This window comes from Camarhynchus parvulus, chromosome Z, assembly GCF_901933205.1.
Source record: "Camarhynchus parvulus chromosome Z, STF_HiC, whole genome shotgun sequence".
Lineage (NCBI taxonomy): Eukaryota > Metazoa > Chordata > Aves > Passeriformes > Thraupidae > Camarhynchus > Camarhynchus parvulus.
The window spans coordinates 33640618-33666366 of NC_044601.1; the positions used below are offsets into that span (position 1 = coordinate 33640618).

General features: G+C 40.7%; 1 protein-coding gene across 6 annotated transcripts in view; it reads left to right on the forward strand.

The window, feature by feature from the left end:
• The first annotated feature begins 5124 nt into the window (after positions 1–5124).
• SEMA4D (semaphorin 4D) overlaps positions 5125–25749 on the forward strand; it is a 100452-nt gene continuing 79827 nt past the window's right edge. For 4 of the 6 annotated variants that reach the window (XM_030968925.1, XM_030968923.1, XM_030968920.1 and 1 more), the window contains exon 1: positions 5338–5413. The gene's annotated coding sequence lies outside the window, so the exon portion shown is untranslated. Of the gene's footprint in view, positions 5264–5337; positions 5414–5440; positions 5704–25749 lie in introns of those variants that run through there. The other 2 variants (XM_030968921.1, XM_030968922.1) reach the window with 2 other exon arrangements.

A 25749-nucleotide genomic window follows, 5' to 3' on the forward strand; every position in this document is an offset into this window, starting at 1 on the left:
TTGGTACAAGTCAAAAAATCCCACTAGTCTTGTGATCCTCTCCAAGTAAACTGTGTGTATGGAAAGCAACTGAATTAAAATGCTATTCTGATTGATAAAAAGGCAGACTCTTCACTCACTACTGTGGTGATGCATTCTCAGACCACACTATGATCTGAGACATACATACATAAAAGACATAGGTCTGTGGTTACTATCTTTTACAATCAAGTTTGTCACCAGAAAAATCTCTTATAATTCCACTTCTTGTTTTTGTAAAGCATCATATTAAGTTATTAGTCTATAAAAAGAAGTAAGAAAAAAAAAGAAAACATCATAAAATCTGATAATAATGCAGGCAATAAAAACCTAGGGTTCATATAGGAAGAATGAAAGCTTAGTATAAAGTTTACAAATGTCTCAATCCAGTACTCTCAAACCCTGCATTTGCTTTTCCTGTATTAACAACATAACACCTTTGTTACCTCTCTAGTTTCATATTTATTCATGACTAGCACATGTTACCCCACACCAATAGTTTGATATTGGTATTATACATATTAAAAACATGTAATCAGAAATAATTCCTGAGATTGGTGATGACACCATTAAAAAACTTTCATGAATTTGGTCTTTTTGGAAATGTAATTGCATTTTCAAAAAACATTAAAAAATAGACTGAATTTTAGTTTCTTCATTATTTTTAATGTACTGCATTATTGATGTTGCCTCATTGACCTTGTCCCCTGAGGTAAGCACTGCTGACACCTTTTTTATTATTTTTCTCATTAATAAACATGTGCCTTCTTCACTAGCCCATGTATTTCTTCCACCACGTAGAGTGGATAAAGCATCTTTTATCATTCATTTATTATTCACTGACTGTTGATTCTAAGTCTTTCCATGCCATCTTCCTATGGAAAGACCAGTGGAGTGGTTGGTTTTTAAATTTTGTAACCATGCACATAACTTAGCTGTTTGTGTAAGAATTACAGGCTCTGTATTTGGATGCTGATAAGTGAAACCAGAAAATATTCGTTGCTGTTTTGCCTAGGAACAAAGTATGTTATTAATGTAATTTGCTAGTAATATTTCATTTTAAAACACCAATGCTGACCCAGCACCCCAATGAGGGGAATCCCTACCACTTTTGCTAACCTTCCCTAAATTCACCGTGTCCCTTACCCCTTTAGCAAACTTTCTAACAGGCTTTGCTGTGAGATTTAATAGACTAGACTACAGATAACTCTATGGTTAGACATCAACCTACAGTGCAGCTCCCCTAAATCTGTTATTCCAGATTAGGAAACAAAAAGGAAAATATTCTCTGTGACCTTTACAGTGTTCTTAGCCACACAGATGTACCAAAGGCAGAGAAAAAGACCTCTGCCACGTCATCCAGACATGCACTTCCTCTACTTCATCTAAATGCAGATGTCTGAGTAGCATTTACTTAGCTCCCTCTTCTTCTGTCTTAGGCATACAAACATGGTAAATACAGGGACACTTTTAAAGTCTCTGAGTATATAATTGCCATGTTTATCCATAATGATATAGGAAGTGTTCAGTCCAAAGAAACCCAAAAAACCCCAAGGTTAGGAGATAAAACCCCTTGACTATTATAATTTAGTTTCACTGACTCTGTAATTGCAAAAGTGAAGTCAATGCATTTTCTCTGCCTGATGGGGAGGATACAAAACTAAAAGGTCAAGGCTTTCTCCATCTGTGGTTCTGTCACTGACTTAGTGTATAATCTTGCACAAATCACTTTGAGCTGTTGTGTATCAGGTTCCTAACTAGGCTAGTTAATGGTATCTTCTTGCTCTGCAAATAATTTTAGGTCTATGTCAATTCTAGTAGCTTAATAATGTTAATCAACATTAATTTATTGGACCATGCTTTTAAATGCCTTTTGTGTGCTTATTTTTCTGTACTAATGTTTCCAAAACTGTTTTTATTTTCATGACTGTAAAATGTATTTTAAATCCTTATTTTTACTATTTTATTTTCCCACAATTGGTAGTGAAAAGGAATTTTCTTTCAGCAATGTGTGCTGTTTTCCCCTAATGCTGGCTTACATCAATGACAAGTGATCTGAAAAGTCATGCCATCACAGCTATATAAAGGTATAGCTTGAAACTTTGACTTTATTCAGAATTGTTCACAGTTGCATTCATTCAACGCAACTATTTATTCTTTTATTCCCTCATCCATTCATTCTCTCATGCACCCTGCTATTCCCTGCATTATGTATCAGTTTGCAAACCTCTGGGCATGTTCAATGCCCTTTTCACTGACTTACTAATAACCTACCACCTGTTCACTCACTCACTCTTGGACAGATCTGCTCTCGGTCTCAGACCTGGCTGCTGAGACACTTTTGGTCTCTTCTCAGTCCCTACTCTGCTCCTGTATCTTCTACCCTGTAGCTTATTTGTTTGTGAGTTTAATTAAGGACTGCAGGTTTAAGACCACCATCAGTTGTTACAGTGTTCTTTAACCCCTTTTTCTTTCTTAATTGCTTATTTATTTTTCCTGGCACAAATTTGATACAGCTTGCCTAGACTTAAATACCCATGTGTATATCCAACCTCAACACATTGTCTGAAGTGTGTTAGGACTGAGGCAGTCTTTATATACTATCACTTTGCAGAAAGCATTATGTGTCCTTTTGAAGATTAGACTTTATTATGCTTATAGTAGAGGTTTTTAAAAGCATGTTTCCTCCATGTCCTTGGAATACCCATTATGGAATTGATGTGGACATGTATTAATAATTGTTCATTATATGATCTCATTGCCATAGCATACCATATTTGGAAGATTATTATCTCTTTCAGGAAAACAAAATCAGTTATAATTACCATGAGGACCAGAATCCTTAGCCCTACACCACGAGCTCACATACAACCCAGATTAATATTTTCCAGACCTCTGGAAAACCTCTCAAATTTGCATCAGAGGTCATTTGTTTTTTTAGTCCTGTGAAAAAAATTACTTACAATCATAACCAAAAGGAATTTTCAGTGGTGCAATTCATGGTACCAGCTCTAAGTTCTCAACACCGTTATTACTAGTGTTTTCTTTTTCTCATCAAATCCCATTTGGTAATAAATACTTGAAAGAAGGTTCTAAATGTGATTGAGAATCTGCCATTTGACAAGGTACAAGTATCAATTCCTCGTTTCACCTCCAATCTTCAAGTCTGTAAGACTCCACAGGTTTGGCTGAGAATGGAGATTGAAAGCTACTTTATAAAAATTAACAATATAATTCTTAAAAGGTAATGACATATAACCTGGATAGAGTCAGAAATAATGGAAATTTTGTCTTGGTGCTAGCCTTTGCTCTAGTTGTCTTGTGCCACTCCCAGTTTTTGGAAATTTGTGCAGACTGCAGGCTTCAAGGGGAAACCTGACAAAATCCCTGTGATTTTCCTACTCAGAGTCAAGAACTGCCCAAGTCTAGGTTTTGTAAAATGAGAGATTAAAAAGCATCTTTGTTTCTTCCCTTGGAATATCATTTCATAATTGTATCCCTCAGGACATGCCTAAAGTCTTGCCCACACTATAGGGTTTTGCTAGCATATTAATACCAGCAGTCAGTCCCAGTGGAGATGAAGGTTCATCTTCTGATGGTATAAACTACAGTAATTTCCCAAACACAAAATGATAAGGATTTTTTTATCATGCTACTCTATTTTCAGCGAGGATTTTCTGGCATGGGTTCATTTGACTCTTTCATTTATGCCCCTGTAAGACTCATCAGAAGTGGTTCTTCCCCCTTCTTGCAGACTGTGGCTTCTCAGCCCCTCCTGCTCCCTGTTGCTGCCGTCCCCCAGAGCTGGGTATGACTACTTTCTTCTCCATGCTTCCTATCTAATGCTTTGATGCATTTGATGTCAATGGTGTGATGAACACTGGTTATCCAATGTTAAGCTGCACTAAGTTACATCACATTCAGAAAATGTAATGCAGGAAAACTCATTTCCCACTGTTAACCACACAACAGACTGTTTTCTGGCCATGCTAGTACCCTCCTTCAGATGCTACCATTTTGTAGACTCTGAAATATCAACTCTACTTTGCATGTAACTTCTTTAATCTGAAGTTATTATCGTGTCTCCATGCTTTAAGAGGCTCGATTTCCTCAATGATTTCTTCTTGACATTATTTTTTACCTACAGTTAATGTGAATTATTAGAGATTGACTAGCATGTTATTGTAAAAATACAATATTGTGTAATGCTGGAATTTAAAGGTCAGCCAGTAAAGCATGTGCTAATATCTGACAAACTAAATATTTTGTTCAGTCTTGCTTCAATGACTACTGCTAACCAAGCTATGGCAATCTCATGACACTGGTATCACCAGTTCCACAGCAATAAAAAAAACCCAAACCAAACCCCAATCTAAAACCAAACACCCATGTGTTGGTCCATGTCATTCATCTGAACAGTCACACCAGGCGTGCACGAACATGATGGTAATCAATAACTCATCAGTGACTCAGCAGAAGGACCGCAGGTGAGATCTGTGCATTTACTGACCTATTTTCTGTCCTCCTTTTATATACCGCCAAGCAGTCATCTAAGCGAACCTATGCTTTTAAGGTGCAATAATTCCAGTAACATTTGCTTTCGATACGAGTTACTTCATTCCCATGGTACCGAGAGGCTGGATCCCAGGGGCGGTTTTCCCTGTGGTCTGCGGCGAACGGATTCATCCTGCCCGCGACGAAAAGGAGGAGGAGGAGCACTGGAATGCGACAAGTGGCACTAGGTGCGAGGAGCTGCGGCGGCTCTCGCTCGGCCCGGCTGAACTGCGGGACACCGCACCTGCTTTCGGCAGAGGCGCCTCGGCGCCTTGCCAAGCCGCGCAGCCCCAGGTGGCGCGGGAGGAGCCCTGACCGGGCTAATATCACCCGAGGAGCCCCGGCGCCGTTGCCGCTCCGGTCGCGCCGCGGGGCCGCTGCCGTTAACGGGGCCGCGGCGGACGCGGGGAAAGGCACGAGCAGCACCAAGGAGAGGGCGGCTCAGGCCCCTGCCCGACCCCCGGGAGCGAGGGCTGGGCCCGCCCCCAGCACCGCTCGGCCGCCATACTGTGGGGCAACCCAAACTTGTTACACACGGGCACCAACTCCTCCTCCTCCTGCCCCTCCCGCCGCAGCCGCCCTGCCCCCGCCGGCGAGGGGAGGAGGGGGCTGCGCCGGCCCAGCCCCAGCTGCGGAGAAGGCGCCGAGGCAGGCGGGGGCCGTGCGAGGGGAGCGCCGCAGCCCCCCGCAGGTAGGAGCGCCCGGGGGGGCGGGCTGTGCGCCGGCCGGGGAGGAGGAGACGGCGACGGGGGGCGGGCGGAGGGAGCAGGAGGCGGCGGCGAGGGAGCGGTCGGCACTGGGGTAGCGACCGTCCGTGGCCGCCGCGCCTTCTCCCGCCGAGGTGGGTGCGGGGCTGGGGGACCCGGGCGTGGGGGCGAGCGGCGCGGCTGCGCCTACGGAACGCAGTCCGTCCTGCCGCCTGACAGGGCCCGGGCCGCCGCTGGGTTCGGGCGGGGGGCGAGGGCGCTGGCAGCCCCCGCGTGCGACGCGGCCGGACCGAGAAGGAGAGGAGGAGCCTCCAGCTGCAGCAAATGAGCGAGGGCTGCCAGGTTTATAAATCTGCTTTTTCTCCCACCGCCCCCGAGCCGCTGTGACTCCGGCGGCAGCGACCGCCGGCCGCGGCCCCGCCAGGTGCGTGCCCGGGGTGGCGGTCGGGCCCCCGCCGCCCGCGCTTGCTGCACCTGCCGCGGAGATGGGGGCCGGGGGCGCGCCCGAGGGTGGTGAGGACGGATGCGAGGCTTTTTCGCCTGGCTGAGAAGCGGTCGGTTTCCAAGGGTCAGCAGCTCAGGTTGCCAGGAGTGTGTCCGGGCGCTTCGGGGAGGCCGCTGTCTGCTGGGAGCCGCCGTCCGTCGCTGAGCGAAGAGCAGTACGCGGCACTGGGTGCTTGCCGTAGGGTAGCTGGCTGCATGTGTTCTGAAGAGCTGTTATGTGCCGCTTTATTTTTTAGCTGTCAGGAGAGTTTAAATCAGGTTTCCACAGAGGTGCTGAGTTTGGAAGGTACTGGTGAAGAGAAAGTTTTCTGTCCCCATTTGCCCCTCAGCTGATTCTGTGGGGATGATCCTTGCTTCCCGGAGGTGTGGGATGTTGCATGGTGTTTTCCGTGTATACAAAACTACGCATCATGGGTGTTTAAGAGAGAGGGATTGAGCGGATGAATGCAGCCGTGGTAACTTCATTGTTGCAGCTCCTTTCTATTACGTGGCTGCCTTTAGCAGGGAGGGGAACAGGAGCTTGATCCTGCCCTGGTGTAGGTGGGAACCCGATGGATCTGTAGGTTGAAGGGATTTTTCAAGTCTGCTTTTTGGTTTAATGCTGAAGCATTTTCCTACCTTCATGGCGTTATTGTCATGTACCTCTTATGGGGAGTTACTTCGGCTGAAAAATGTGAAACATAATCTTTAAGTTTTTAGCACCCAGGTATTTCTAGTAGCTCTGGAAATCACTGTAGTAATAAAGCCTCTTTTTTAAAGAAAATTGGAATTCTCACAGTAATTAGCGCACGTCTGTTGAGTGCTTTGTGCCCATCAGGCTCAGAAATAGCTACTGATCTCATACTCCCTTTTGGATACCTGTATGGAGGTTTTGTTAGAGAACTATTTAATGACTTCTTTTATTAGAAAGAGTGCGAGCTCAGGCAGTTACGCAAGTGCGCCTAAAGGAAGCTGTGCTGGCTGCATGGATGGCGAATGTGGAGGCCGAGCCGGAGTGGGAGTATCGTTTACAAACTGAGTTAGAAAGGGGCATTGTAAGAGAGAACCGAGTGGCTCGTGTTGGGTGAAACACTGTACGTACCATGTTCCCTGCTGTGCAGGGAAGAACGCTTGTACAGTGTGCTGCCTGGGACGAGCAGGCTATGTATGGATGGCCATTCATTCTTTCTGGTAGCAGAGATGAAGTATAGGTGACTTTTTCTACTGGAAGCAAACGGGTGGCATGGGAATGTGTTACTGCATTTATATTCTTAGAGGGGGGGGAAAAAAAAGGGAGGTTTTGTAAATGAGGAGCTGGATTGACAGCTTTACTATTATCTCTTGGCTTGTAGAGGAAGTATTTCACCATCTCTCCCCCCTCTGAAGCAATTACTTTATATAGCTTTTTCGATGGTCCAGGATTGCTACAGAGTCTGCTGACAAAAGCTGCTTGCGTTCATACCTACCAAAATAGGTCTATAGCTGGTTTTTAAATTTCTCTCATGTGGTTTTTTTTTGTTTTAAGAAACAAAAGCCATTGTAGCTAGTGGGGAGGGTGGTAGCTACTTCCACAAGAAATTAAGTGTTTGATGTGAACGGCTCTATTTCAAAACTCCAGTACTGATTCATAGGTTTTTCTGGACACTCTTAAGTGTAGGTGTGCCCACAGACTTAATTTAATATGATGTGTTGCCATCTCTTTGCTGGTATTATGATTCAGTCTCCTTTCCTCCTCCCCCCATCTCAGTCTCTGCATAAACAGCTACTACATTGAACACTCAATAACATTTTTTCCAAAATGTATGGATTCATACCACTAAGAGGTCCTGCAAAAAGAAGAGATGTTCTGGACGCCTTGGCACATCCCATACTGGCCTGCCTCCTAAGCAGCTGAGCCTCAGAGTTCCCTGCTTCATGCAGCCTTTTGGTGGGGAGGAGCTGGAGAACTCCAGAGGATCTGTTATCTGCTGAAGGCCACTTGGGTGGAGTTGAAAGCTGCGCTGTGCTTGCTCTGCAGCGCACTCTTGTCCTCTCTCCCAGCTGTCTTAGGGGATGTGTGCTAAATGAGAATTTTCGTTTTAAAATACATTTTCTTAGCTGTTTTCTTGCAGTGAAGCAAGTGGGAGGTCTCTTTCAGTCATGTCGAAATCAATTCTTGTTCTGGGCTGCTAGCATTAGATGTTATATTTGCATATGTCACCTAGTTTGCAAACGGTGTTGAATAAGTAGATGGGTGGTTGTGCCATAATCTGATTTTTAAGGATGACTTTTCTAAGTGGGACTCTAAATCAACAGAAATAAAATCTTGGAGCATTTCTATCGTTGTAATGTTATCTTGGAACTCCACTGATTGTTTTGTTTTAGTTTTGGTTTTCTTCAGGAAAAAGGGAATCTCAAGCTAGTTGTTGCAACAGGGGTTTTGTAGATAACAAGAATATAAAGTATTTCCCCTGAATGTTCAGAGCTGAAGTTACTTAATCCAGGTTTTGCCGTGCAGAGGTAATGAAATAATTGCCAAAGTTGACTAACATGTCTTGTAAGCCTCCAGTGCTTCCAAGTAGTTGTTGGATCTTGTTGAATTCATATTCTGTGATTTAAATGAGTTAAAAAGTAGCTTCTGAAGGTATATGACCATGAAAACATTATTCATGAGCGGATGGTGATCGACAATGAGTCTTACTAAATAAAAATCAAATACTTGTAGACATGACTGAGACAAATTTTCACAGTGTTTTAAATTCTGGGTAGCATGTGAGAATGAGGTTGGAGATTTAAAGATGACAACAAAAACAAGTAAAGTGGATAGGAAACTTTCATTGTGGTAATATTAAACAGTTTGGTGGGGGAGTGTTCTCTGTTGTGTCCTATACTCAGTTGCTGTATGCCATGTTAATTAACTGAAGAAAGGTATGCTCATTTGGAAACCTGCATAATATACAAGGAGCTGGAAGTGCTTTTGGCTTTTTGTTTGTTTGCTTTTTCTCTGAAGCTTTCTGCCTCCTTTTTTCTAACTAGTAATTTCTCTGATGATATGAAGTGGTGTTTTATAAGGTCTTCTTCATCTGGCTTTGCATGGTAGTGCTGTGCCTGAGTGTCTAGGTAGATAGGTAAAAGAAGTGTATTGAAAAGAATGAGGGAAGTCCCACTTTACTTTACTTATGTCTTGAGCTTGGGAAGTTGAAGTGCCTGAAGAGCTGCTTTTCAGTGGAGCATACTCTGGTTTGAGTACCAGAAGGAGCTTGGGAATGCCAAAAGGCACTGCCAAAGCTTCCATCTGCAGTTAACTTGCCTTTGTATTGATGTAGCTGTGCAGGCTAGATGTGGAAGCTGTTTTAATTGTTTTCATTCTGATGTGAAGGTTTTGTCCTTATTTCTTGGATCGACTGATGAAAGGAACCAAGAATTACTTTTTCTGTTCCCATGGCTCTTCAGCTACAAAGAGAAAAAGTAGAACCACCTATTTCAGACTAATGTGTGCTGTTATCCTGGATTGGGAAGTTACAGATCTTGCTGTCCAGAACTGGATTAAGGAGGTCTTACATTTAATTGTATTCTGGCCAAACAGCTTTTATATTCTTTTGTCTGCCTGTAAAGTTCCAGGAACGCAAAGGCCTGTTTAGCTTCTGGATGTGCTACTGTAGCCTGCCTTCATTCACCATGAGGGAGGACATTGCCTGCAGTAAGAAGTATGTTGAGCTCCTCTTCTAGCCATGGGTGTCCAAGATCTGCTCTGTTTCCTCCTGCTGCCTGTAACACCAAGTTGTAGTGCAGTGAGCTTCTGGGTATGTCTGTCTTTCTGAAAACAAAATTAATAAATACACCAAAACTTACTTTTACTAGGTGTAGTACTTTCTCTTTTTTTTATTATGGGATGGAGAAGGAAAAGAAGACTTGCATTAAACGAAGGGTCATGAGTGTTTTTTTTTCAGTACTGTAACTGTGAGACTTTTGACACATCAGTCTTTTAAAGCACTAAACAGCGGCCTTTACTTCAAGAGTGTGTTGTTCTGTACTGGGGGAGCCAGTTCTTGTGGCCTGGGGCGGGGGGACAAAACAGATGCCAAAATATTAAAGAACTGTAAACAGATGAAAATAATAAAAATCTGTAAATGTAATCAGATAAAGAACTTAGGAACTTTTATAAAGACTACACATAGTTAATTGAAAATCATGTATGAAGTTTAGAACTAAGTTTATTGGTACAAGAAATAGTGGACACATTTTTTATTTTTCTCTACTCTTCCACCTATTTCTTTTTGTCTCTGTTCATGTAGAGCAGTGAACTCATAATCCACTAGGCATTTTCTGCATTGATCCTCTTAAAAAATTAGTATTAGCCTATATATGAAGCAGGCTAAAGAGGATTGAACACTGCTGCAAAATTAGTACCTGTTGGCCTCATTGGAAGGACAGGCAGGTTCCCTGTTTCTTGTATGGACCCTGGTTGTGTATTCCTCTGCAGGGTTGTGCAGGCTGAGCAGGTGTGTCAGTGATAAAGCACTGGTATGGAAGTGACTTGGAAATATATGGAATTAGCAGACTGGGAAATTGTGATGTCGTTCGTGCCTCTGATTACTTAGCTGGGAGACAGAAACAAATATGCAAAGCAGGGGAGGATTTATGGAGATGGCCAGTTCTACTGGGAAAGCAGGGAGGCGAGGAAAAACTTTTACAGACTTGGTTAGCTCTTTGCTGGTGTACAACAGAGAGACCAAAGGTTGTCTGGAACCTAAAGCAGGTCTGACAGAACTGCAACAAGGCGAGACAATGGGGAGGCTGGAGTTCCCTGTGCCTGAGTAAAACCTCCAGGTCCATACAGATTTGCATACATTGCAAATGGCAGAGACAAGGGGTAGGGGGAAGAATGCATGAAACGTGATTATAGTTCTTGCTTTGTTGAAAGTGGTTTTCACAGCCAGCCTTAAACAGTATTTCTGAGTTTTTTCCATCTCTCAATATAAAGCAGGCATTCTTCTTGCCCCAAATCATTGATTTATAAGTATATGCTCAGTTGTGCTTTTTTTTAAATAAACAAATTATACTGTATGAACATTGCCATTGAATATACAAAGAGATGAATAGAAATGTGGAGGCTTTTTGTTTTTATAGAATGTCTTTGTTTTCATTTCCACTGAAAGAGATAATGAGTTACGATTGTGTGTTACTGGAAAAACAATGCAGGATGTGGGGAAGAGACCTAGAGATGTGGAAGCTGTTGGATTTGTATGTGAATTCTCTCTCTGTGTAGATTTTAGATGTTCTAGGGAGAATGGAGCAATATAGACGTTTTAAAAAACAAAGTGCACATTGAATTGACGTCTTAAATCAGGTCACTGAGGTGGTGCTTGACATTGGTCAGGTTTGTTGTAATTGAACTCATAATTCTGGAGCACTTCAGAAGGAGCTGTTGTTTGTTTTGCTGAGCATGATATGGACTGGTCAAAGTTTGTATGAGGACACATTTAATTCCATAATTTATCTCCATAAAATGCATTCATTACTGTACCTTTCTGGTTTGCAGATAATTTCTTGTGACAATAGGAAGGAGTAAACTGGCAATACCGTGTGGTGTTTGGGACTGTCGTATGGACATGGATAATACTGGTTTGTTTGCTAGAATTACAGTAACTTGTAAGAATGCATGTCAATACAGTATTTTACATATACTCTTCTCTATGCTTTCACCTCATCTAGTAATGCTTGAATTTATTCAGAAGATATTTATTAAGCCACATTTAACAAATAAAATCCCAGTTGTTAATGCAAGCAGAACATTTGACTGTTCAGTAAAATCAGATGAGACCCCTTTTGTTTGTCTGAGGACATAAGGAAGACGGTGTGTGGAAGGGGGGGATCATTGGACCAGCTGATACAATGACAGGCTTTGGGACAATCAATATTCTCTCAACCTAATCTTATAAAATATTTATTGCCCTTCTTTCTGAGCCCCATCTTGGATGTTCTCAGTAGACTGTAATTCATGCCAAACATTGCACTGTGGGCCATGAGATATTGCTGTGTCTAAATCTGTTCTTAGTTTGAGTATCTCTGCAAAGCATTTAAGAAGAGAAGGGTGGTCTGCACACAGAAGTTAATAATCAGGCCCGCGTCTTGCTAGCAGGTTTGTGTGGGTGAAACGTAGCTGAGGCTGGGCATATGCCTGCAGAGGTTGCCCTCTAGTACAGGGACATGCATAAATATACTCTTTTGACTTCTGAAAATAACAACGACAAAAATCCAAACCAAACAAAAACACGCACACAACCCCCCAAAAACAAAGCCCCCCAGTAGCAAGCTTTAGTTGTCTGCAGACTTTAGGAGTCTGCTGGACCAATGCTGTGCTTAAAGCTCTTTTTTTTCTCCCATATAGCTGTTGTTTATTTTCACTAAAAGTGCCCTAAAATGGCCGGAGGCAAGAAATTCAGGCATTCCTTTTTCCACTGAGCAATTGCATATAATTACGAAGGATTTGCTGTAGGTGCATATGTATGCACATGCAGATCCCCATCTGTGTATGGCTGTAGATGTACCCCACCTAAAGTGTCCATTTGTCAGAAAATTACTGATTGATCAGACCTGTAGGTGTAAAGAAAATAAGTGTCTTTGATGGAATTAGTGTCCCCACCAAGAAAGCAAAGCTACAAAAAACCCTGCAAAGCCATTAAAAAGTGTCTGTATTTTGCACAGTGGTAGTAATTAATTTGTTCTTTCGTGTTAAAATCTAGTCTTACTTAGATGAGAGAGTGACTGCCTTTTTCTTCATTAAATTATTTGGATTGTTGAAAATCGAAATGTTTAGATGTTTGGCCCTGTGGAAATAAATTTACTGCTTAGTTAAATCTTACTTAGGTTTTACTCAGCATCGGTGATATTGATAAACTGCCTTGAAAGGTCATCCTGATTATCTTCTAGGTAAGTGGGACATAGAATGTAGTTTCATTTCTTTTGTACTGGAATCAGTTGTGAAGGATTGCGTGATGAATATGTGAGACATTTCCATAGGCTTAAGAGCTTTTATTTCTACAATTTCCTCTCTCTCTGAAGAATTAAAAAATAAAAGAACCAGCCCATAGGTATACATTCACAGTATATTAGCTGTTTAATGTACTTGACTAGCTATTTTTAATAAGAGTGAATTCTACTGAAATAGTTTCTTTCTTAAGATATGTAGATAAATTTATTCTAAATGTATGTTAAATCTTACCTTTTATGTGTCTAAGGGATTTATTACTCCAGTGTCAGAGGGTGTGTGGCACAAATCTACTTCATACAAACATGTGACTGTATAAATGTGTATATTGGCACATATGTGTATTAAGATGTTGATAAGAACACATTCTTAGATGGTTGAATTTGCCTCTTTGGAATTAATTTAAAATAATATTTTTAAAAGGCGTCTGTTTTGCATTTGCCTTGAAATCGGCCTCCTATGTGCATCAAATGGTGTATGCTGATATCCAGGAATTCCACTGAGATTTTTTAAAGAACTTTTTTCCCTCTTTAACACTGACAACCATCAGAGGTAAAAGTAACCATTATTCAGACGCTGTCTTGTGTTCTCTAATTTAATTGTTGGCTTTTATGAGAGTTCAGTTCCTGTTGCTGCATGTCTGCCTCTGTTTTTCTTCATAGCTCTGCTTTCCATCTTCTAGAAAAGGATGGAGATTTATTACATGCCAGTTGCTTTGGAAAAAGGAATTTCTCAGCAGACTATGAAATGATGCTCTTGATCAGGTGGAGCATCTGATGGCCTGTGCAACATCTGGTTTCTGATTAGTGTTTGCTGAGAAGGCAGTAAACTTTGAAGATGAATTTGCTGTAGTGTGAGGGAGGGATGATGCTGAATTGGGTTTGGGAGTGTGTCCTGGGAGAATGGGCGAGTGCAGCAGTTGAGCAGGGGTAGTTACTGTTTGTCTGTGGAAGGTGAATGGAGTCATCTGTGCTAATTTCTGTGCAGTAAATGGCCTCTGAGAGTCAAAGGTGCTAATGTGGCCCTGTCATTACAAGGCGCCTGACAGTGAAGGGAGCTTTGAGGTTCCCACAGAGAGATGTTGACCTGCATATTTCCATGGCAACTGCTATCCTGTACACGTTTATAACCTTTGATTAAAGATACAGAAGGGAGGAGGAGATGTTTTTAAAGTTACAAATGTATAGCTTTAACTTGATCTTTCATTTTAACAATATCCCTTATTTATAGTCCTTGGAGTGTGGAGATTTTTATAAGGAACAGAGCTGTCCTTTTCCCCTTTGACAGACTTTGAGATGACATTTGGGGACATAAGTGATGTTCTGGACATGAATTTCTGACTTTGTAGCTGCACCAGCATCATTCCACCAACTTAGTTGCTGTTTATTTACATTAGTGTATTTTGTACCAAAATTCTACTCAAAGTTTATTATGCAAGGGGTTTGTTACTCTGATAAAAGTGCTTGTGAGAATTTGTGCAAGAATTTTAAATAAGTTGGAGACAAAACTTCTAAATTGTTTTAGATGATGTGATCTAATTTTTTTATCTTTTACATAAGCTGGAAAGGTGAGTTTAGCTCACATCCTCACCACATGGCTTAGAAAGTCACAAGACTTCTAGTTAAAAAATCTTTTAAAAATTTATTAACTAATAAAACTACTAATAAAGCTATTTATACTTTAAGTTAATCTTTAAATATTTTGTCATAAAGACTCATGCTACAGTGTAAGCTTTCTTAACTAATCATAACACACAAACCTACAATACTATACCCTAAAACCCTAAACTTTCCTCTACTTAGTTCAATGTGTTTCTACTTTAAACTAGAAATCCACATTGTTAATTCTAACACCTAAATTTAGAAGACTTTTCCAAAGTCTCAGATCAAATCCTATGTTTAGTTCTAAGCTTTGTCTTACAAGCCCAAAGTTCTGAGAATTCCCTACATTTCAGATTCCAACATTTGAGGAAATGAACTGCTAATTCTCTGTTGAGTAAGACTTACTTTCAAAGCGGAGGAACATGAGATAGCCTAAACTGAGCAGTACAGTGGCTGATGTGCAAAAACCTTACGCTGGAGGGGAGAATAAACTGTTCCTGCAGAAACTTAGGCTGTCTCTTGGCATGCAAGCCATGTGGAAGGCATATTTGTGCTTGCTGCATCTTCAAATCTCTGCCTCCTTTCCCCATGTCTGTGTTCTTGACAGTATTTTTCTTCATGCAGTGGTGGCCAGGTATCAGGACTGCAAAAGGAGTGTTCTCTGTCCAGGTAAGCTATTCTTGTAATTTTCAGGTGCACCGTGTTGCACTTCCTGGGAATTTTTGTTACCGAAAAGCACTAGAACTTTGCCACCCATCACTATTCTTGGATCATCCTTGTGAGAAATAGTGAATTACTTTTGGGTTTCACATTTATGCTAGAAGAAGTTGAGCTATAATACCAGAACTAATGCAGTGGGACCTTTGCAGAGGGATGAAATAAAACTGTGTTTCTTCTGTGCCTTTACTTTGGACAGCTAGGCTGTCTTTTTGCTTTGGACTAATCAGTAGTGACTCTAGGTGAGGCCGTTGCTATCTTGCTGAAGGAGAATGACAGATATTTTGTTGTGACTGCGTGCAGAATCACTCCAGCATTTTGCCATCATTTCTTTCAGAAGGAAGAAGTGTACAGATGCCACTAAGTTTAGTGGTTGGTGATTGATAGTTTAAATGGACAGAGTTGCCTAGGGTTGCCAAAACAGGGAATTTTCGTGCTACAGATGTATTGTTCCATCTGAATTGCTAAGGCTGAGCACACTATGGTTACTATGAGCCTCAAGTAGTGCTTCTGCCTTGACCATGAAGCAAAGCACCCTTCATGCTGCTCTTGTACAGATCCCTAATGTTCCTTGAGAGAGTTTTTGGTACTGAATGACCCAGTTGGTTACTGTGGAAAGTTCATGGTGACTATGCAAACAAGACTGGAAAGTTCATGATGCTGGGAAATATCCCAGAAGGACAGAAGGATAGTCTCCATTATAGAAGAGATAGGGAAAAGAATACTTGGAGGAGAAATTAGAAAGTATTGCAAACTCCTTTTTTTCATTTAGGCTGCAAAGGATATTGATACTGTTACTAATCTGTGTAATTTTTTATTAATTCCCATGTGTTTGGAATGGTTTACAGTGACTTCCGATATGAATAAGTATTTCTGCTCACTTTGAAATAAGAGATAAATGTTGTCTGCTAGAGATCCAAGTAAAAGCAGAAAACAGGTCTTTGTGACATCAGGACCGCATATCAAATGGACATGGCAGCATAGTTACAGCGTTTCCATCCATTTTCTTGAATTAGAAAAATCAGTGTGGATTTTTTTTTTTTTAGTGAACAGAGGATGAGGCATTGTTTTGACAATTTTTCGTTTTAACCAGAGTTAAAAAAATGCATTTTAAAGCCAAAGTAGCTTTTGGGTCAAGTTGCCTTAGTGCCTGAATGCAAGATGTTATGCAAGTGAATATAGTAACCTCCAGGAAGAGCATGATCATGTCTTCTGAGAGAAGAGTGCTGTCAGTAAAACACCAGTCACAGCCCCCCTCTCTGGGGTTTGTTCTGGTGATTACCACCGGAGAAGAAAGTTGTGCTTTTTTTGTCAGCTTCTGCAGTGTGGCAGAACAACATTCCCATAGCAGTTTTACAGTGCCAGGAATGGATTGGAATAATGCTTGAGAGTAGAGAGCATTATTTGTTAGCTAGCTTCTCTCTCAATTACAGCTAGCATTCTAACCACTGTTTTAGGGTCCTGAAAACTTGGTTGCAAACTTTGTGACGATTTATGTCCTGTGCCACTAATAGAGAATAAAACCAAACAAGATCCAGATAAATAACAGTAACTGAAACTGCCTAAAAGGGAGATAGAGATGTGTAGAGGTGGGAATTAAGTGGTCTAAAGGATACTGAAAGCATGTGTTGGAGTTTGTAGATGGGTACATAAAATGCAGGACAGACTCTGAACATGTGCTTCTGGTTGGAGAGGTGCTGTGGCAGTTCTGAGCTTGAGTGTTCAGACCATGATGTTTGGGCAGTCTTTGATCATTTTGCGCTGATCCTAAAGTGTCTGCCTGGATAAAGCTCAGCTGGAATAGATACGCATCTATAAGATAATACTGTAGCCTTTGTTCAGGATTTGCAGAGAAAATGAAAAGTGTTTGGCTTCTGAAAAATGTTTCAATGATCTCACTAGGAAGAGCAGTGTGGATTTTTAATGTAGTACTTACATTACAGCCAGTAACACCATAAAAATGTTTGGTTAGATGTCCTTGCGGGATTGCTGCCGTGACTTCAAAACTTCTTCAGATGTGATCAAATGACTTCAGCAGGCTCTTTTGAGACCTTTCCTGAGGTGCTGAAAATCCTTTGTGGTTGCATGAGTTCAAGATGTTAAAGCCTTGAGATGTAATATATAGAGTCAAAAATTGTAAATGTAGCTGAGATTCTGTATTTAGTTACTTTGGCAATGTGCTATTATTTTTTTTCTTTATACATTGCCTCCCCTGAGTGTGCCCTCTGTTCAGATAGACAAACCCTTTGGTTAGGGTTAAAATTAATCAAATATTGACAGTAAAGCCACAAGCATTTTTTATAGGCCATACTATCTGAAGGCAGCATATATTAAGATTCTTGTGGGAAGCAAGAAAAAACGAAATTTTATCTGCTGAGACACTGAAAATAATGATGCATATCAATTTTAGCATTCAAAGAGGGAAAGTACAGTTTTGAGCCACTGTTTGTTTTGGCAAGTCATTTTTTTTTTCAAATGCATTGATGGAACTGTTTGTACTGTCATGAGCCAGAACAATGTCAGGTGGGTACTGCATGTACTGGAACAAGCAACTTTAGTGTTTCCTGAATCATCCTGAGTAGAGGAATGTGAAGGACAGAACTATAATAAAAACGGATTATTATTGCTTTTCAGCAAAAGAGAAAAGTTGTAGCTAAAATTCAGCTTAAATTCTTGATGTTTCATTTCTTTTACTCCAAAGGAGTTCATAAAAGCATAGTTGATGCCTTGCTTTTGATGACAAATGTATTCCGTGTGACTTAGAAGTCAGGCTTCATTAAAATTAAAATAACTTTAGTCTAAATTTTAATATCAAGGTGCTTAGTAATTGCTTTAATCTGAATTTTGGATTAAAACTGCAAAGATAGAGTTGATGTAGTGTGTTTTTAGTGACTGATAAGTGTATCTTGTTCTATAAATCAGGTTACATATGTAGGTGTTTCTAGTACCTAGGACAAAGAAGTATTGTATATAAAGCTTGTTTTTCAGTTGCCTTAAATTCCTAATACTATCATGTACATCACATTACACACATAGCTGTTTGTTCTCTTTGCACATTGGCATAGATTTTCCAGACTCATCATGCTGAACCAGTACTGGCATTTGTGCCAAAGGGTTAAGTGTTTGGAATAAGAGGGAAGGCATGCAGTATCCAGGACAGCACTAGCAGTGTGATGATGGTGTTTTCTGGGGCTCTGTTGTGATTTGTACAGTCTGTGTAGCAATTGTTCAAAACCTTGTATTTGTATTAGTACTTTGAGTGCCTGTGTTTGTGGCAGAGGCAGGGAGTGGGAAGGTGAAAGCTGTTAACTTTTCATGCACAGCAAGATGCAGAATTCATTAGAGGCTCTGTCGTGGCCCAGCTGTTAGCCAGCAAGTTTTACCCATAGGAGTAAAGTACTTGTGCTTGTTTTGGGGTTGAACTTTGAGGCAGTTGGAAATCGGAGTGCACTAAAACAGCTGAGTGTTTGCAGTGGTAATTGTGGCATGTGTCTGGACTTCGGCTCTTACTCCCTGCTCAGCTCTTTGGCAGGAGGACAGTGTGATCTGGTCTAAAGCCTGAGGTCTCTGAGAGGCATGTGGAACAGCCTAGCTCTGAAACTGCTGAAGGGGGAGAAACTGTGATAGCAAGGAGGATCAGTAATGAAGCTTAATGCTTTTTGTGGCCATCTGCAGAGTTGAAAACGTTTTAGTGAGGTTCGCTGTTCCATTTTATAATGAGGGGTCATGTAGACGTGCATCGCAGAGAAATTGATTAATCAAGGAAGTGGTTCTAGTGAGAACAGGAAACACTTAAAAACCTGAGCTTTTCATTAGCACTTCTCATTTCCTGTCCAGCCTCTCTGTTTGGTAAAATATAGGAGTTTTACTTCTGGAATTGAATGCCTTAGTTTGCAGCATTAAGTGGCAGCAGTGATGACTGTTGCTGTGGGAGCCTCACTGGGGCTCCAGCCTACTTATTGGCCATGACCATCTGGCAAAACTTTCTTGAACTCAAGGTTTCTTTATCTGCTTACATTGCTGCCATGTTTCTTCAAGTTGCTCAGGACGCCTTAATAATTTTCAGGATATAAAGCACTTCTTACTTTTGGATCTCCCAAAATACAGTTTGGGAGATTCTTTCTCCCTTTTCAGAACTTGGATTTAGTTTTAATTCCTAATTGTATTTGTTTTTCAGAGTTTGTGTGAAAAGGTTGTCCAGTATTACTGTGATATGACATAAAGCAAGGGTAGTTTAATCTTTTGTAGTTGGTGAAAATGTGAGCTTTAAACAACATTCAGGAAGCAGAGAAGAAATATAAGAAGAAATATATGAGAGGTTGACGAAGTAATTATAAAGGCTTCAGAAGCCCTCTTCCAACAGTCAAACTTTACCTGATAAAGCCAAATTAGGTAGTTCCCTTTATGTGGAAAAGAGGGACTTGGAGGTTGTGAAAGGATGATGTTTGTTGCTTTGACATTTAATGAGTTCAATTTTCAGCAAAAATCTAGACTTTAGGCTGATGTGTTATTGGTGGCTATATGGTGCTACCAGTGCTGTCCTATTCTGGTGGCATTTGAGGGCCTCAAACAGGCAGATGTGTTAAGAGTTTGTGGTACCTAAATGCCTGTGGGAAACATGGTCACTGCCACATGAAATAGTTTGAAAGAAGAAGAAAGTCAGCCTCATGGAAGGAGGAGAAGCAGAATTTTAAAGATAATTTGAGTGGTCCTGCTCCTTTGAGTCACTCGACTTTGCCTTTGGCTGTTATATCTGAAAATGCTTTCCAGGTAAGTCAAAGACATCAAGAGTGGATAATTAGGAAGGCTGTGGAGTCGGGAAGGATGGAGAACTGTATAAAAAGAAAGATGTGTGGGATTTACATTTTCTTACAGAAAAGGTGATTTATGCCTAGGTTTTCAAGCAAATGTGTCATGTGGAAAGAGAAGATGACTTGGTCTGAAAAAATGCATCCATGCAATTTCTAGATGTTGATGGTTCATTATGGAGTGAAACTATAGTGTGTATTACTGATCTGATGAAAGCTGAAATATGTATTATTCTGATTCACGCATTACCTTCTTGGTATACCCACTGCAAGTATATCAGGAAAGCCCATGATCACGTTTTACTTCTCCATCCCTCCAATTTGCTGAGAAACAGGTAACTAGTTTTATTTTCTAAGGCATTTGTGCAGAGAAGTAAATTCATTGCATTTTGTAAATCTAGTGGAATTTTACTGGTATGCTTCCTGTGCCAGAGCATTAGAACTTGCAAACCTATTGATGCTGATTACCATGTTGACACTATGATAAAAATTTAAAGATAATGCAGTTGATTATTGCTTGTGTTTTTGTATCTAGGTATACCAAATATGCTGGGAATTAATTTCTACAGGGGGATTTTCCCTGAGGTTTGTATTCAGGCTGCACTGATTGATCCTTGGCATAGCTGTATCAATAAGCTAAGTCCTAATAGGCAGCTGGTAATAGAATTGGGTTTTTAGAGGGCAGCCTTATTGGCATATGGCTCTCATTATGGGAGAGTACCATATCTAAAGTCATTTTAGTTCTTGATGTTGCAGTGGTGCTGTGTAGAGATGGTGCAGTTGCTCCAGGGAGAAGATGGAAATGCCTCACATCACTCAGCTGTCCTCCTGCTGATTAAGGAGTGACACTGTCTGAGATGCCTTTAGGAGGCAGGCAATTATTTTCAGACAGAGAGATGTTAACCAAGAACTGAAGCCTTATGGGAGCAAAGGATAAGCAGGGCTGGAGAGGGGGGAGGCTATTCCCAAAACATTTATTTTGCTGCTTTTTAGTATTAGTGTCTCTTGAGAAAGTCAGCTCACAAGTGCTAAGTGCTTCACCATGTAAATGGAAAACCTATGTGAAGAGCTAAGTGTTCTCTGTTTCATATTCTTTATCTTTACACTTGCTCAAATGTAAAACAACCTAGTGCTAATTTGCATCCTGTTAGTGAGACCAGCACTGATGCTCTTTTTTCTTTCTACTCGTTTCAGATAGTATTACGGGAGTTGTCTTGTTTTTGTTTCAATACTGATCTAAAATCTAGTTTTAAGCAGCAAAGGGATTTATATCCAGCAGCTGCTGCCATGTGGTCATTATTTTTGTGGCAGACTCATTGCTTGATGACAAAATTCACAGCATTGCTTACTGCTCAAGGCAACCATTTGCTACTGTGCTTGCAGTAGAGCTCTCAGAACAGCCATGCAGCTTGAGTTGCAGGTAAGAAATTAATTTTTTAGATATTTTGTTAGGCAGAGTAAATTGAAAGCTCATTTAGAGATTCTTCTAGTAAATGAGGTGTCACAATAGGGAATAATTTAGTGGCAGTGGAAAAGAATTTAACTTGTAAAATGGTGTGTAAGCTAGGCTCCAGATGGGAGAGGTTTACATGGTGTAGTCACTGTTGACTGGTCAATTTCATTGTATCATAACTAACAGTGAACCTGTTTGAATTGCTTAGCAGACTGAAGTTTCCGAAACTGACTCTGAGTCATGTTGCCTATGTGGAAATGAATTGTAAGTGTTCTTATGTGTACATCTACATCAGGATGTCTTTCTGTGACTAGTTTTCATCATTTCTGTAATAGCCTTCATTCATTTGGAGACATACAGGTGTAGTCCCCAAGAACAGCAATGCCTGAGTAAGGGCCTCAGTGTTGTCTAGTAGGACCTACTGAGGAAGCTGTTCTCTTCTTTTTGTTGTTGTTGTTGGTACATTGTTTATATATACTATATGTTTTCTATTGCCGTACAGCTTAAATGTGAAGAAATCATGAAAAACACTGATGCCTGTTTTGAGTAAATTGTAGCTGAACAATTGGCTGCTTTGTTTGCACTGTAAGTGTGCAAAACTGTAACTTGACTCTTGAGATTTATTTTGAAGATGTCAGGCTTTGGTGTGATTTTTAGAAATGTATACAGAATAATCTGTGTTTAGAAAAGTGGATGGCAGTTGCATATCACTATTTTTTGCCCAAACACATGAAGTTAGATGAATAAATGGGAGTTGGGATGACAGGCACAGACTACAGTTGTGCTTGTGCTCTAGAATGTACTATTGCATTTTCTGGTTATTTCTTCTAAATCGTGCCAGTGCTTTTGCTTTTATTGAAACTTGTGGTATGTGTTGCATAACTAGCATTTGCTTTTTCTGGTTTTGTGATTTTAGAAATTTAACTGTACCTTGATTATCAGCATCACTGAACCTCACTTGAATAAGTGAATGGAATGCACTCTGCACAAATGCAAAATCAGTAGGATGTTGTTTGGAAATATGTGCAAAACAAAAGGGCAAGCCAAGAATAAAATCTGCCTTTTAGAAGGCATCAGAATAATCTTTTATGCTTGTAAAGGATCTTTTCTCTTTAATAACAAGAGTCTATTATACTGAAAGGATGCTGTTACATTTTAATGACATTGATGCTTTGTCTAATAAAAAAAAGAAAACATGTGGAGGTGAATCTGTGCACCCTTTGAGAAGCTAAGAATTTAAGAAGAAACTTACCTGGTACCCACTTATCATGTATATTTTCTTCAATATTTTTTCAGTATGTTAATTTTTCTTTAATATGTTTTAATATGACTTTTAGTCAAGAACCTATGAATTCCCAATGAGTTGTAAAAAATTTGGTCAGAAAAAGAAGACCAAAACTGGAACGATGACAGAAAAGCAGATTCAGAGAAATGACTGTTTGTCATTGAGTTGTTTATTGGCAGTTGAACGTGCAGTGCTGTCTGAAGTTCGATAACTTGAAATTTCTTTTTCTCTCTTCCTATGACAAAAAAGGTGTCTATATTTATGGTTTTTTTTCAGGGAGATCAGCAGATAGCAGACTAGAGATGATGATGTAGTGTGCAGAATGGGGAAGGTTTTTGCAGCAAATGAGATGATGCCAAACAGAAAAAACTGGATACCTCTCTTGAGGAAGTGCATCTTTGTTGGGAGGGGAAAGTCTCCTGAAGAATGTAGCTGAGTAGATGGTGTGCATAGATCAGTGTGCAGGGAGCACTGAATGGCTGCAGGCAGGGGAGTAGAGTTTGGTGGTGGTAGGTGCTTCAGGAAGAGTTTGCCACAGCAGGCTTTTTTTGCTTTTGGTTTGGTTTTGGAGGCTGCTGGGAGATGAGGATTGTTTTTGTGTGTGCAGATGGTTTTTCTTTGCAGTCAGTTGGAGTGATTTGAGAGGGTGGTCCCATCTATCAGTGGGAGATGTGTGTGATATGGGCCTGCTTTTCTCGTGAATGGCTGAAACCTGGCACATGGTGTAACTTTCATTGGGGAGCGGTAAGCTGATACTTCTTGTCTGCAGTAGCTATCATTGGTGTTTTGCTCTCTCCATTTTCTGTCTGGGTATGTAGCTGTGTCTGCTTTTTCCTATTCCTTTCCCTTTTTAATTTTTATTTTAAGCTAGTGCACATGACTTCTGTCTTGCATAACTCTCTACAGCTTTGTTTATTGATGCACTTGAGTAGAGACTATTATTTTGTCTTTGCTTTTGTTCCTGTCACTTATGTGGTAATTAGTTTTCTCCTGAGCTCTGTGGGTGCTGGCAGACAGGCGCAGAGGTGCCGGTGCTCTGGGGCACCTTGGGAGGTCCTCTGCTGACCTGGCAGCGGTGCCTGCTGCTGTGGGAGCCTCCCTGAGGCTCCCGCCTGCCTGTTGGCCATGGCCTTCACTCCAGGCCATGGGCTGCCCTCTCCAGGAATAAGAGCATGGGAACAGGCTGTTAGGGAACCTTCTCAGAGGGAGCCTCTGGGCTGCCCAAGGTGTGAGGGCATAAACCGCAGCCGGTGGTAGCAAGCGGAACTGAGAGTGTTCTTCACGTGAAAGTTGCGTCCCTCTCCACTGCTTCTCTCATTTTACACAAATCACATTTTGTCATTGTTTCTTTTCCTTTTTAACCCACAAAACCATGAATTTGCCAGATAATTTTCATAATGCAGTTTTTATTTATATTCTGAGCATTACTGCTTTTTAGTCAAGGAACTGTGCTGTAAACTTCAGCTGAAGAAATGTAGTTGCAGATTAGAAGTGGACAGTGTTCAGGTTTTCTTTCTCATTATTCTGTCAAGAATGAAATGGTTAAAACTATGAGAGGTTTCCGGTTACCATGTTTGTATCAGCTGACTATGTGTTTTTCTTATTAATGAACTGTAGCTGAGTAGTTGGCATCTGCTGTGAGGGAGGGTGAATGGGAGAGGGAAATGATCAGCCATCAGTTTTGTGACTTTGCTTTGTAGACCAGCTATTAAACATAGTGCAATAAAACTTAGCAATTTTGGCAATTCAGAATGATGCTGGCGGTCTCACATTGTTTTCTGTGTGAACAAAGTAGCTCTGGCTGTTCTGGTTGTTGCTGTTAGGCGTCATCAGTGTAAAATAAGGTCCACAAAAACTGCTGTGAAACTAATGATCTCTTTTGAAAAAAATCACAGATGTTTGGGATTAGTGCAGGCGCTTCAGCAGTGTGACCAAGGACCAGACTGGTGGTATGTAGAACAGAATGCCAGAGCAGAAGCCAGTGGTGCATGCTGGCTTTTGCAGTTAAAATGGTTTGCAAAAATAGTGCTGACAAAGTCACCTCATTGCATGAGCTATCAGAGATGCAAGCAGTCAAGGTGTTTGGGAAGAGCTGCGGTGACTGAGTTGCCATGCTTTATTTGGCCTCTGGAAAAGTCACTTTATGAATGGTAACTGAACAAAGAAGTTAGTTTAAAAAAGTAGTTTGTTCTGAAAGGTTTTAAGTGACTTTAGGTGATAGCATCATGATCTTGAAATTAGTTTGGGTAGGCAATAAAAATTTGCTGTTACAATTTTACAACTGGGAGGATTTCAAAAGGCTCAGTAAAGTAAGATGCTTACATTTGCTTGAAAGACCTGAGTAAAATGAGTGCATAGCCCAGTTTTCATGACTGTTTTTTCCTTTTATATTAAATGTTGCTTTAAACTTTAAAGGCATCAGTCAATGAAAGAAGCCTGTACTTTTCAACATTTTTCTAATAAATATAAGTAATTATATCACTATATTAATATGTATTGTAGTACCTAACATATAATATATACTGATATATTATTATAAGTAATTATAGTAATTACATTATTAATCATGTAAATACAGATTTTCTTGTCTGGAAATCTAGTGCACGTCAGGATCCTGACGGGCCCTGTTTGCTTGAAGTTTAGTGTTATTCTGAGGATGGATGAGGAAACTTCGGGAAATAAAAACAAGTTATACGTGTTTCTTTGATTAGAGAAGCTACTAGTCACCAGCTTAGGAGTGTTGACTGATGTTGTTATAGTGTCTGCTTTCTGGATTTGGATTTGTGGGTGAAAGAAACAGATGAAATATTTCAGGAAGTAGTCAAGAATGGAGAAGGGAGGCTGCTTGAGCTCAGTGTCAACTGGCTATGTTTTGTCCATCTTTCTGATTTGTAGGGATTCATTACTTCCTGAGGGGACCACCTGTGCCTTCAGAGGCTCCAGACGTACAGGGCTTCTGGGAAAGGGACTGTGTTTAACTCTGTGTCAAGAGTAGCACTTCAACACCAGGCACTAGATCAGTGATCCTCCTCTGCTTAAGAATTTATAGTCTTGTGAAGAGAAAGACTGGTGTAGGAGGAAATATCCTCAGTTGTGCTGGCACTTGCTGTTGACTTCAGTTTGGCAGATGTTATGCAGGGTAAGGTGTTCTAC